General features: G+C 41.2%; 1 protein-coding gene across 5 annotated transcripts in view; it reads right to left on the bottom strand.

Moving 5' to 3' along the window:
- LOC115585424 (ERC protein 2-like) overlaps positions 1-14957 on the bottom strand; it is a 163593-nt gene that overhangs the window by 109570 nt on the left and 39066 nt on the right. The window lies entirely within an intron of this gene.

A 14957-nucleotide genomic window follows, 5' to 3' on the forward strand; every position in this document is an offset into this window, starting at 1 on the left:
GTTCAAGGACCACTTCAGCGGTATTATACGAAGAGTTAAGTCAGCACATCGAATTACGGGACCGTTTCTCTGCATCTGCCTTTCTGTGGCTAACCTCATGTCGCTAAAGTGGTGGTGTAATAGCCAGTTGTGGTGCTCAACTGCCTTTATCTGATGAACATCCGCAAAACAGAACGCAAACACACACAAAGACACATGCTCAGGCACAAACACAAAACGCTCTGGGCTGTCCCAAACAAAACACTAGCAGATGCAGCTGGAGCAGGACGCAGTGCAATGAAACTCCAGAGGGTCTACAAATTAGTTACAAAGGGACAGCACATCTGGTGACAGGACATGGTGACTTGCTTGTGGCTTATACTTTCTAGAAGCTCAATCTACATTCCCTTTAAATGCTGATTAATATCCTCTACAAAAGGGAGGTTGAATATAAGAAGTTGCTGGACTCCCTGAGATTCCCCGGGCCGATTGGAATAGAGCATATATTTTCCTTTCTCCAACTCTGTCTTCTTTAGTGTTTTTTTTTTTTCTACAGACAGACAAAGCGCCATTCACTCACTGCTGCAAAGCATTAATACCACATTTGACCCAAGTGGTCCTTTCTCAGATCAGGGCTTGTGTGGTACAAAAGAAAGGCATATGCACTGAAAAGATTTCATTATTTAATGAACATGAGAATCCAATAAAAACAAGAAAAACACTTCGGGCCATTGAGAGACCACATTTTAACTGAGATGGTGACAGGGTAAAAATGTCCAGTGGGGAGAATGAGCTGCATTCCAGTCATGGGTACATAGACAGATAATGTCCAAATCTCCGCAGCTATTTTACAAATGAATCCAATTAGACTGCAGACTTTGGTGTTCTCTGCTCCCTGGAGGACAAGAGCGAGGATTTAAAAGAGCCATCTTGGTTTTGGCAATGGAGGGAAAGGGGCATGGGGGGTGGGAAAAAGCAGCCGGGGCCCTTCGGCAGATCTTGATAGGTTAATGACAGTCATTACACAAACCAAGCTACAGGCTCTGCTAGGTCGGCCTAAGCGATGGGGACATTAAACCCTTCAGGGAATGATGGGAAAGCTTCACACTACCAAAATCATATAAAAATTCCCAGCATTCATGATTGTTGGATAGGATATTTGGGTGGACACTTTAAGAGACAAAGGGACTGATAGAAGCGAGGATAACATGGGTTTCTTGATTTATTCTCATATGTTTTGCTCATTTTAAGTGTGTGGGCTGAACTGGTGCTTTTCATATATTTTCCAAAGGATGTAAGCACTTGAGAGCTGAAGCTAGACACATTATAACTCACAATCTCCACTTCACGAAGCACCGGTGAACCACCCCTCCAACGTGCAGTAAATAAAGGAAGTACAAACAAACTAAATATCTCGTGTAGGCCTCTAATTGTATTAGCTTAGTAGCTTTGACATAACTTAAATATGCACAAAAACACATGCACATGCACTCATGCATACCCATGCTCCCTGTTCCTATGGGCACCACATGGCCCTATTTCAGGTCGAATTGAGCATGTCGCCTCTGGTCTTAGATAAATGATTACATTCTTCACCAGGCTGAAGTTTGCTTTGGCCTGGTCACACGAAATAACAACCCCTTGATGAAATATTTAGCCTCGTCGCTCGGCCCTCTGTGAAATTGGGCAGAAAAACGTTCAATGCAACTTAAACGTTATATCGGCGGATGAGGAACGAGCCATGGGATATGGCCATGGATATGGGAAAGAGGGCAAGGAATTCTGTCAGAAGTCAAAACATACAGAGAGAAATGCCTTTTGTGGACAGGCTCGAGGCAGCCGTATGCCTTTCTGGGAGAGAGAGAGAGAGAGAGAGAGAGAGAGAGAGAGAGAGAGAGAGAGAGAGAGGCCTCCCTCCCAGTAGCTCAATTGTTATGATGAGAACAGCAGTCATTCATTTTATCTCTCAGTGCATGAGGCTACCTCGAACTACACTCCCGCATCTCACCCACACACAAAGACACACACACACACACACACACACACACACACACACACACACACACAGGCTTTTATCATTAACCACTGTGCATATGTCATCCCACTCTCCAACCACACACACCTCCCGCTGAAGCAGACCACCTACGATAGTCAGCTACCATGACTCTATAGGCCAGGCACTGCGGTGTGGACTGTCTTTCTCAGCGAGTGTGTTGCCTCCTGAGAAACCATGACGTCTGTCTCAGGCCTCTCCCACACACATGCCCCCCACTGTTTACAGCCGTACTGTTTTGACTCCGATAACTTTATCAACGAGCTGATAGGAGGGGACCAGGTTCCCCTTAAAGGAGGGAGTGTTGATGCGTGGTTACCTTTTACTGACCTTGACTTTGTACAGTTGTAGCTCCAACATACAGCTGAGTAGTAAAGTACTAAAGCATAAGAAGGTAGTGGGATGTGGAGATTTGTGGAGATACATATCGTTATTTTGATATGAGACTATTTTGTGTCTGAGATATGAATATTATGATATGGCATAAATATCTTTTCCTGATTTTAAAGGCTGCATTACAGTAAAGTGATGTCATTTTCTGAACTCAGTGGACTGTTTTACTTGGTCATTAAATCCTTATTACTGATAAATATTTATTGCAAATCGCATCGTGCTAATGTTTTGTGAAAGTAACAATAGTCATCCCTACAATACTGTCACAATATTAATGTTGAGGTATTGTATTTTGACAAAAATGTTGTGATTGAGGTTTAATCCCAGTATTCATGAAGCGCTTTTCCGGAAATTTCCAAAATGTTAAGATAAACTGTATGACATGTATTGCATTACAGCCGAAAAATACTGAGAAATTCTAAAGCTATATCACCGAGCTGTATTTAATTTGTCAGTCAGCAATTTTTGCTAAATATTAGTACTTTTAAATTAATATATATATTGCACATAGGTAACAAAGGAACTCACAAAATGAATAGAAAACTAAAAAAAACTAGTGGGTTAAAAGTGGTCGGTCATGTTGAAATTTGGCTCATACTTATCCTCAAAAGAGTGACAAATATTTTGAATTAGGGAGGGGAAGTCTCAAACAATAGCTGCCATATATTCATGCTAAGTTACAAAGTAAATAGTTGTCAACAAAACAATTTTGATTCTCTTTCAAGTGGGCTTTGAAATCCTTTGGGAGCCTTGGTGTGTCATTGTGTTGGCAGTCTGGAGAGTCTGATCATGATTAGGACAAGCTGCCTTCTAATGTAATGGGAGAGAAGCTGGTGAAACTGTATCAGGCCCTGTGTCTCTGGCGAAAAAAAAAATGTGATCTAAAAGCAGCTTGTTCCGGAGCAGAACCACAAACTCGGTCGACCCGTCTGTCTTCCATCCAAACTAAGGGCTAGAACTCTGTGGCCTCCAGAGGAATCATTTCTGCCGAACACAAAGGAGACCAGCGTGGAGCGTGACCACCATAAAAATCATTTGTATTTTTAAAACTCTTCTGGACCAATAAAAATACCAAACAATAATTGGTCGCCCTTTCTGAGAGGCAACTCATTTCTCCATGCTTGTCATCGCCTCTGAAAATATGACAGGGACAGTTGTAAAAACCCAGAGATCCTGGCACTGACACGTCTGTGCACACACACATAGCCACACACATATGCACAGAGGGACAGTAACTGCAAACTGAACAATATGTAGTAACACACTGTGTACTTCCCCAGAGAAATCTAGGTCAGAGTCAGACCGAATCACGATGAAAGACGACATTCTGGAAATATCATACGGCTACTTTAACTCCTCCACAATCACGTACTGCGATCCAAGCAAAGCATGTACATATTAAACTTGGAATTTTATTATGCTTGTGTGTCAGTTACAGTATACTCAAACATGGACACCTGCAAACTGTTCCCATCTCGTGCTATCAGCATTTTGTTGATTCCCACATTAATAAAGGACTTCCTCCTGCTCCGGAGCACTCAGATGTGGCTCTTCAAAGAGAAGCACAGACTGGTCATGAAGCTTAGGGAAGACAGTGACCTTTTCAGTGTGAGAAAGGGGTGCTTGCACTTCATTTAACCCCTGTCCCACCACCCTTCTCTGCCTGTGGAACAGAGCAACATGGGCAAGACTGACAGATGCATTGGAGCTTGGATACTGTGTAAGTTGGCGCCCCCATGTGGCAAACAGTCCGATTTATCCACTTGTGACAACTCTAGAGTTCAGCTAGAATGAAAAATTGTGCTTTCTCCGAATTTACTTGCGCAATTAAGCAAGACCTTCACCTTCACCTTCTACATGCTCAATCTTCCACACCTCATTTGGGGAAATTTCCCTGGATAAGAGCAGCAGCTAAACATGTATTTGTCAGGAATCATTACACTACACAAATGGAGTTTGCTACTGAAAGGCAACTGCCACAATAAAGCCCTACCAGATCTCCACAGACCAGCTGAGTCAACTGGCTGGGAATGCAAAGGGGGACAAGGTAACACAAAAAAGCAGCAAAATGACACCTCTGCCCTGTTCCCCTCAAGTGACCCTCCTGATGTCATGCTGCTTTTGGTCGAGGAGTCATTACTCGTCTGTTATCGAACAGAGCGACGGAGCACGATGACTTCATAAGACGAGTGGTGCCCGAGAGAGGGAGGGAGGGAGAGAAGGGAGGGTCAAGAAGCAAAGGTTCTGAAATCATCCACACGTTTCTTAACAAGGAAAAGTAGAGGTCATTATTCCTTTCTGTCGGGGAACAGTTTCCTCCTCATGGAGAGACAAAAGAGAGTCACAAGGAAGAGTTAAAAAAAAGAGGCCTCTTCTGGGCTTTTTTGATCTGTTGGTCAAAGCTTTTTTTCTTTTCCGTCCAAACCAAAAAGGACCATGCAAAGGCAGGATCCCCCATTAACAAGCCAAACAAGCAGGTTCTTGCCTATTCTACAGCCTAAAAAAGTTTTGTCAAAGTAAAAACTGGGAGCAAACTAAAGAGACAGAATTTCCAACAGGTTTCACTACGATTACGACTGAGGCCTGTGACTCTTGCAGCAGCTTCCTCTCAATTGCCCAAACATTCATTTTTGCTCCTAACCACCAGTGCCTGTTTAGAAATACAAAGGTGCTCTGTGTCCACACACACACACACACAAACACACACTTATTTAAATGTGCATGCACAGACACACAAACATGCGTAAAAGCAGAGAGAAATACGCTCTATAAATACAGAGAAGCAATCGCACAGGTCGCAGATGAATATGCATGATGTAAGTTTTATATTTTGTACTTCACATGACCTTGATTATATCTTAACAACTAAGGCAGAGCCTCAGAAACATCAAATAAAAAGGAAAACAGAACACCCACAAAGTAAGAAATAGAGAGAAATTAAGTTAAATAGAGCAGGAAAAGAGAAGGCAACACTAAAATCCAACTCATTATTCAGTGGCTGGGGCATCTGGCTCACAAAGGTTATAATTTAAGAACAAATTACAGATATCATAACTCTAATTTCATTTATGGAATGCGAATGAAAGGAGTTGAAACAACAGTTGCAACACGTGATACTTGAAATGACAAAAAAAGTAACTGCACATCAGGAGTTGCAAGGAATTGAAGACAAAACCTCCTCAACAGATGAGTGCTGCCATCATCATCATCAAGCTAGAAGACAAGTCCTGACCCAATTATTTTAATATCTAAACATGATTTTGTGTTCAGCACAACAGAGCAGCACATATTACATTGCAAAATGTGGAGTATTGAGTATTGAAACTGCTTCAAATATTCAGTATTGATCCTTATCAAGGTTTCTATATTTTTGACAACACCGCTGCCTGGACTGCTCTATATTCGTTTGCTTTCTTTCCAGGAAATAAGCACAAACATATGTGATTATCAAAAAACTCTTCAGTTATTTCCTCACAAATAACTGCGTCACCAAAAACATTTTGTTTCTGAAAAGTAAGAATTTGCGTTAACATTTACACCAGTATTACCTGGCAGAGGCATTGTGAGCTACAGATGCACCAGAGTTATTTCCATAAGCTGCAACTAATCTATTATTGTTGCCAAACAAGAAAACAAAAACTCTCCAAAAAGTTCTCCTTTTATCAATAAAATTGAAAGATTACCCAGAATATTGCAACCTAATTTTCTATTTTTTGGAGAATGCCTGAAAAGTTGAAACAAAAAAAACCCAAACACTTCAATAAATCCTATTTTAGCATTGGGGAAACAAAAATATCTAAGTAGCAAGATAAATGACTCCCACTGTATGTGTCTGTGCATAAATGCATTTGCATATGGACCCACATACACAAACAGGAAACCTACTCCTCTTGTCTAATTCTGCAATTTGGCTGTAACGTGTGGCTTATTCCCAACATACAGCACCGACCTACAAAAACACACACACACACATGCGCGCGCACACACACAATCAAGCTGCGATTATTATCTTGAATGTCCGGCCAGGTTCAGGCGATGGCGGCTGCATATAGCACTTACACACATGACAGGCAGACATCCTCCCCCACACATTCCTCCAGAAAGTCATTCACACAGAGACCCTCCGCTGCATTCATACATATGTTATAGACACCGGCACACACACACACACAAGCAGACATGCAAACTTACACACACAACAAAGATGCAGACATGCACGAGAAAATGACGGAGAAACAGCGAGGAAGACGAAGCAAGTGTTGTTTTCATAGTGATTCCTTCTGGTCGACCACAGAGAAAAATGAGCAGGGAGAGACTCCTGCAGACCCAGAAGTGCTCAATGAAGACAGATTGCACTTGTGCAAGCTAGTCCGTACGTGAGCATGAGTGTGTCTGTGTGTGTGCCGGCCAACTTGATCCACGTCCATGCTCTTTAGGCTCAAGACCCTATCTCTGCCCCCCCTCAGCTGTGGAATGCTGCAGTGATTGCTGGGTAATTACCCCAACGCTTTATTCCTCTGCTCCCAGCACCATTAGTATTAATTCTCTTCTTTTTCTCCTTTTTGTAGAGAGAGAATGGACGCCCTTTGATCTGAGAGAAGATAGAAAGAAAGAAAGAAAGAAAGAAAGAAAGAAAGAAAGAAAGAAAGACCACCGGCAACCCGGTGGGGACCACAGCAGCAGTATGCCAACTTGTAGCTTCTGACCCAGGCCCACTTCACAGTGATCTGGTCAGAGGGGTCAAATACGTCATACAGTCATATGTTTTAACTGAGAGACTGAGGGTCAAACTGTGACACACGCTCTTCTGAGCGGTTCTGCCTGTCTCGATCATTTACAGTATGAAAAACTTTCTGACAGGTGACTGCCAACAGGTTAGGTCACAACAGGTCAGCCTGAGTTATGGCTCGTATCATCATCAGGATACAGGCAGCTTTAAGTTCTACATCAAGTTCGCCGAGTCATCGAACACGTCTGGTTTCCCAACCTGAAGTGCATGTGTTGTGGTCAGGAAGGACTTGAATAGCTCAAGCCTGACATATGGCCCAACACTGGGTTTGTCTTGACTGATGTGTAGCCTGGCTCCAATCAGCCCGCCTCGGGCTCTCACCATTAACCCCGGCTGATTGCTGATAGGAGCAGAGGGGGATACAGTGGGGGCCTATCACAGGCTGTTTACCGGAACCTCCCCAGCTCCAACAGGCTTATCTGCTGCCATGTCTCTGCACTGTGATTGGTCAGATGGAATCCATTAGGATGAAAGGCATTGGTGGCCTCATCACAGATCTATCAAGATCACACACGCAGGAACAAACTCATACAGTAAAGAGTTATCTATAAGGATCTCCGAGAAATACAGCTGTTACACAGACACTCACCTGGAAAACTCAACCCCAAAGTGTATCTGTTTATTAACTTGTGTGCCGCACAATACCCCCATGGCCATTTTTGAGTCATCTATCAAAACCTTGTGCCGACACACATAGTATACATACTTTTTGAGGGCAATGCATAAAGACAATGTTAGACACTGAGGTGGTGTCAGCCTTCGTGCAATAAATATTCTAGATGTTTTATAAAAGCCTTTGGTTAGTAATAATATTCATGCTTTATTGAGCTCTACATTTAAAATCAATTAATGGTTAAACTACAAGCAGTGGCCTGTTAACCCTGCTGTCATCTAGCAAAAGACTCATCCTCAGCACTTCACCATATAAATGTATTTCTCTTTTGTGTCATAAAGGGACTGATTTTGTAACAGCAGGATTTTGTTGTACATGATTAAAGATCAGTAAGAAGCAATAGTAATAAGTGAACATGACTAAAAATCTGACCAAGCATTTGATGCCGACAATAGTCTGTTCTGTAAGCACATTTTTATCACTAATCATAAAGTATTGAGGTTTCATACGCAGCTCGGTGTGACATTGGACATAATGAATTTTTTGGTTCTTATTATATGACTTTTAGGAAGTCGTTTAAAATGGCACAGAGAGATCTTGGTCCATCATGCATCTGTTCACAACAGCAGTAAGCAATGCTCATGTTTGTTTATACAATAAACACCATGCCCATGCTGGACTAATATTTTTCTTTCTGTCAACATGCAACACTTCCCCTCGCTATCCATATGCATCACACTCAAAAGTGCCAGTGTTGTTTTGGGGCGGTGTGTAAAACATGTGGGAGGAGGGAGAGAAAAAAGAGAGAAAGGAGCAGTGAAGGGTTTTTCGGGGGAAAACGTGGGCAGCATAAACCTGCCCGACCACGCCATTGATAGAAGAAGATTGGACGGTATGCGTCCACGAATTACAAGGACAAGAAAACAGAGGGTATTTCAACAAAAAACGAAAGCTCATAAACTTAGAGGCTCCACAGAGAGAGATCAAAGTGGGTGAGAGGAAACAGAGGAAATGTAGAAGGCCGGGGGAACATCTCTATCTCTATATCACTCTCTCTCTCTCTCTCTACTTTTCTTCACAATCAAAGGCTGCGCCGTTCCGTTGACACCAGGCCAGAGCTAGCGATGACACCAGGCCAGAGCAAGTGCTGAAAGAGTCTGGCAGAGGGCGCACTGAAACAGAGCTGGGTTCCCCTGAGATAGTCTCGGGGAGACCTGCTAGAAACTCATCATAAATAACAGAGACCCTTGTGTAGGGGGCATCCTTCTATATAGACACACACACACACATACACAAACATACACACACATGTCCAGTGCAGCTCTAGCAGACGTAATCGAATCTCCCTGTGTGTGGTTGCTATAGGGAGGGAACATGATAGGGGATACTATACTTCTATGCACACAGCCAGCCTTTTTAAAAGCATGAATATGGATTGAGACGACCACAATGTTTGAACATGAATAACACATGTATGCCAAAACCGCACCACAACCGGCCCTGCGTGTGTACCTCCCACACCCCTGCCCCCGCGGCGAAAAAAGAGGGAAAAAAAAAAAAAAAGGAACCAAAAATGAAAAAATAAATAAATAAACGCATCATTATGCATTGGTCATGGTTTTTCGTAGACCGAGGGCTCAAACAGAGCGGCGACTGTTCTGTGTTGTGATACGTAAGTCTGAAAATGCCCATGCGAACCTAACGTGTTATTTTCATTCTAAGAGCAGTTCCTCATTACTTTTAGTTAAATTCAGCCTCTAACTATTAGGATCAACGTAAGGCTCAAACAACAGGGATGACATCATGGTACCGTTCAGTAAGTGCATGTAGAGGCCCCATAGCAGAAGATAAAAATCCTCATACTCTCCTGAGAAAGAAAACAGGGCAGCAGTGAGTGATGTCTGTGCTGCAGTTTAAGGTAGTCTCTCCGACAGTGAACTCTAATGATTTCAGTGTTAATGCTGGGCTATCTTCGTGTGGATGTTTCTCCAGTGTGTTCAGTACAGAAAAAAGGGGCCAAAGAAGCGTATTTCCTTTAAGATTGATGATTTAATCAATCTTAAATATTTAAAGATTAAACATTTAAGATTAGTTGGAATGATCATTTCTGCATCACAATTCTTATTTTGACTGAAACAAAAACCAGATTAAAATCATGATGATGTGTTGGGGTCTGCACCAAGCAATCTAAAACTTAATTGTAATGCTTTGCCTTTATGAAAAAATCTTCCTCAATTGAGATACTGGAGTTGGCCATTTAACAAGTTTGGATTAATCAAACTTTTACTCTAATTTCTACATAAATGAAGTCGCGACCTGATACTTAAAATACTAGGTAAGCCGTCTTTTTAAAGGTTAAGTGCACGCTAAAATGAAAATTCAATCATTATCTACACACCCTCATGCCGATCGGAAGTCAAAAAACATTTCTGGAGGTTAACAGCAGGATTCTCCTTAACAACTGAAGTGGATGGGGACTTGTTTTGAAAATGTTTTTAAAATACATATGATTATACATCTGGCATAATCAAAGTTTCTAGAAGCCCAGGAATCCCCAAATGATCTAAGAACACAATATTTAATACCCATATTTAAGCCAAATCTTCACTTTATCTGCTAACTAAGCTGGCAAGCTATATGGAGCCATTTTACTTTTCTTTGTTGTTGTTTGTTTGGTTTTTTTTCAGTTGGTTTTTACATTCTAAAACAAGTATCCATCCATCTTAGTTGTTTCAGAGAGTGCGGCAACACTGTCTTTAAGCGAAGAGCCAGAATTATCTATTGCAATAATGTTTTTTTTATTTTTGTGAACTCATCCTGCTTTAATCCTCATGTAAAACGCGAAAGGTCAGTCTATTACAGCAGACAATCACAGACAAAACTGAATGGCTCAAAACATCCAAAAACAACGCAGTGACAGGGAGGAAAGTTATGATTTACTCGTCCAAGAACACAAAACTGCAGAACTGCAACAAGAAGGGATTCGCAAACTAAGATTGATACACCAAACAGACTCCCTGTTGTTATTTACATCATCCTCTCTTCCATTTTATATTACACCCGCAAAAACATCCCACAGACTGTTTTCGCTCTTAGTTCTCCAGATGTCAATTCCTTGTGACTGGGAAGATAGCGAGTTGCACACACACACACACACACACACACAAAGGCAGAAACACATTATGACACATCAGTTGAACTGTCATCAGTGTGTGTCATCATCGCCAACACTCTGGGTGGTTTGGGAATTGAACCTGTTTGTAGTCAAGATAGAGAGCTTGTCATAATAATACAGATGCATCTCGATGACGCTGAAAGCTGTCCAGGAGGATGACACATATCTGTGTGTGTGTGTGTGTGTGTGTGTGTGTGTGTGTGTGCGTGCGTGCGTGCGTGTGTGTGTGTGTGTGTGTGTGTGTGTGTGTGTGTGTGTGTGTCTGGTATAGATATTGACTCCTTTATCGGCGGGGAACATATACGAGAGATTAATAGCCCTATTAGCCCTATGAACTATTTAGTTGAGTCATTCAGAGCTGATAATTTTATGAGGGGGAGGCCTGCCAAAACTTCGAAATGATCTAAGCCAAAACCTCATCCCATTGTGTCGCGAAGCAACAACAGTCACAGCAAAGCTTTTTAAGATGAATCACACATCACAGAGCTTTCATGAGCATCTCTGGTGACCCATTTTCAGCTGATCCTCCACCCATCTTACCTTTTGTGTATCCAGAATGTTTTGTCATATCAAAATACTTCCCCTTTATTGAGGAAAGTGTACCCTTGATATTTAGACACAGGAAGCATCAGGGAAAGCTTTATCCTGTGCTGGGAAGACTTCAAACATGCAGGGCCGCTCTTTGTTTTTACGAGTGCAATGCAATGACTTTCACAGTATGACACAAGGAAGGAAACAAGTTGTGCTTCCAGTGCACACTCCCATCTTTCCCCTTGTATACAGATTTGTAAGTTATAGTGTCCTGGAGTAAAGACATATTTTGTGAAGGAAAAGGATGTGCGGCTCCCTAAATCATAGCTTAAAAGCCCAAATGTTTCAATATTTTGGCCTCGGATTTAAGTTTTGTGTTCCATTTGAACAAGTTCACCAACATTTCTTTTTTCTTTTCTGTTTAGAAACGTCACCACTGAATGATTATTCATAACACATTACACGGTGCGGTTGGTTCACCCAAATCACAAAAAAAACTATTTTCTCATGTCCTCTGGAGGTTTCTAGCCATACAGATAGTTTTAGTATTATTTGGCCAGGTTTTCTGGCGCCACCCAAATACATCAGAGATTGATGGAATTTCAGTTGTGGTGCTCCCAGCATTGAAAAAATATATTCAAAAATTCTACAGCAACATCTCTTTCCAGAAACAATGTCCTGCTTACTGTGGGTAATCCACAGACCTCACTGTAAACAGTTTTTATTGGAACCCCTGACTTCTGAAGACAGATTCACTGTAAAACTGGTGACAGCATATTGATAAATGGATTTGTTCCTGGTAAAGACCAGTCCTAAATTTTGAGACTCAAGTTCAAAATGGGGTGAACATCACTGTAGTGGGTTGGTGTTTCGGACACCTCTTTTATTGGTACTCTGCCTTTATTGTAAAGTTGACTAAGCCGAATATGAAGCAAAGGTAGAGAGATGTGAGTATGATATGCAGCCTTCATCCAATTAATCAGAATCAAACAGCGGATGTTGAAGTTATGTACGCACCCTAACCATTTGGCAACAGGATGCCCTTCAACATATGTGTAAATAGTCATCACCTCTACATTTTGAGCAATTCTGTATCTATGGACAAAACTTTTGTGTGAAGAGACACAGAGATGGATGGAGAGGGAAAGGCAAAGAATGACCAAGGAGAGAAAGGCCGTTCAAATTGCTGAGACCAGGACTACCTTCCACTATGAGAAGGAGTTCATAGAAAATGACAGAAAAGAGTTAAAGAAAGAACTCCAGGCAATCAAAGGAGATAGAAGGCCCTTGATGTAAAAAAAGATACTATGTGTGAGCCGTGAGGAGAGGAGGGGCTTCAAGATAGAAAAGAAAAGAGAAGCCCATGATGAGAGAAGCCTTCATTCAAGAAGAGTCTGACATGCAGATGATGAGAGAGGCTTTCCAGTTGGAAAAGGAGAACATGGAAAAAGAAAGAGAAATGTTTAGCAAAGATTGGAGAGAACATTGCATGAAAAAGGAGGCCTCTGATGCTGAAGATGATACCATGATCGATGACAGGGAGATGTTCAAGATATAAAAGGAAGAGATGGCAAAGATGACAAAGGCTTACATTCAAGAAAAGATAAGCATCCAGCGAATGGAGGATGCTTTCCAGCTGGAAAAGCAAAAGACTTAAAACAGAACAAAAAAAGCCTTCAATAACGAACTTAACAAAAAATGTAAGAGGAGAAAGGCTTTTAACGCTGAAGAAGCTGCAATGTGTGAGCAAAGGAAGGCCTTTGAGATGGAAAAGAATCAAGAGAAGACAGACATCCGCAGGAGGTGGGAAACACTGAGAAACACACAGACATCATGATGCAGAAGTATAATGCATCAATGAAAGAAGAAAGCAACAAGGCTGATGCAACCAGTGCTGTCAACATGTCAGACAGATCATCTCCCACTGTGACTGTTTGGGCCTGCAGGGATGAACAAGGCAACTGCAGCTGCATCAAGAAACGTTCAAAGAAACAGAGTCATTAATCTGTTCTGTGAGCTTTCCCAAGCATTCAGTAAAAAATGCTTACATTTAAATTTGCCACTGCATTTAAATGCACGTTGACATTTATTCATATTTTATGTGTACAGTACAAATAAGTCTGTTCTGTTCTCCAGTGATTAAAGTTAAACACACCATTGTACACAGTTCAGAGAAATCCTAGGCATGAGATTAAAGGAAAATGTCAGCAAACAACCTTTTTATAATTCTTCCACGTATAGAATATATAACTGATATATAGGATGCATGTGCAGTATTGTTTCAAGAAAAAATACCTGCCAGTAATTGGAAGAGTATGTTCAGATCCACCTCCATGTATCAGTGTGTCAGGGTATGATACAGGACAATTATTGTTATTATCTATTCTCCCTTTTGTGCCAAGGAAACAAAGAAATATTAATCTTCAAATATAACTCAACTGGTGTAAAATCATTTTAGGTCCTCATTACACTTTCACAGAGCAAGAGTACAATCACCAAATCTATATATAAAAAAAATACTTTAAAATAACTTTTCACATCAAAAAATGTCTTTCCCTGACGAGTTAGTGCTTTTAGCTTGTTTACAACTCAATGATGAGATTTTTTCTTTTCAACTGCCAATCGGCTGTTAACAGACAACAAATTAAAAAAGTGGCTGATGCCAATCTGCAGCAGGTGCAGTATGTCGGTTCATCCACACGCACTATAGTGAAACCTTGTTACATTTACATGTTTAAAGAAAATAACAGTTACATTGGGTAGCAGTCACTACAGAGTACTTCTAAAGGCATTTAAAAATGTCATAAAGATGAATAAGCATGCTTATTTGAGATGGCTGAGCTCTTGTTGATGGTACTGATGTAGCTCAAGTACTTCATTGTGCAATACAAATTAAATTAAATTACTAGAATGAGCTTGATTCAGCTTAATGATTCAGGTCAGCCTCAACACATCTGCTGAATGTGTGATTAGTGTCATTGATGAAGAACACAGGTTTGTGTCTGTGGAAGACACTATCAAGGACACTTGTTTTACTAGCAAAGACTTAAAACAGACACAGACCTTTCAGTGTATTTTACAATAGGGCAAAACAACTTGTAGAGAGTATGAAGCCTAGAAGGAAAACTTGCTATGACTCCTAGCTTCAGTCCGGCCTCACCCTTGGGACACAGCACAATAAATTATAGCCCCCATGGGTGGGATGGGAAATGGGAAGTCTGGAATACCAATCAGATTGTGTTCAGTGTATACAGTGTGACTAATGGAGTGAAACACCTGTCGGTTCACGGTGTAAAATGGTCTGGTACTTCATTCAAATATCACTTCTTCTCCAAATAATTTCATCTAAACACATGTAAGACAGATTATATTTTAATACCAAATGAAAACACTTTTGTGTTTTTGACCACACAAGTCATGTATT

This window comes from Sparus aurata, chromosome 7 (assembly GCF_900880675.1).
Source record: "Sparus aurata chromosome 7, fSpaAur1.1, whole genome shotgun sequence".
NCBI lineage: Eukaryota > Metazoa > Chordata > Actinopteri > Spariformes > Sparidae > Sparus > Sparus aurata.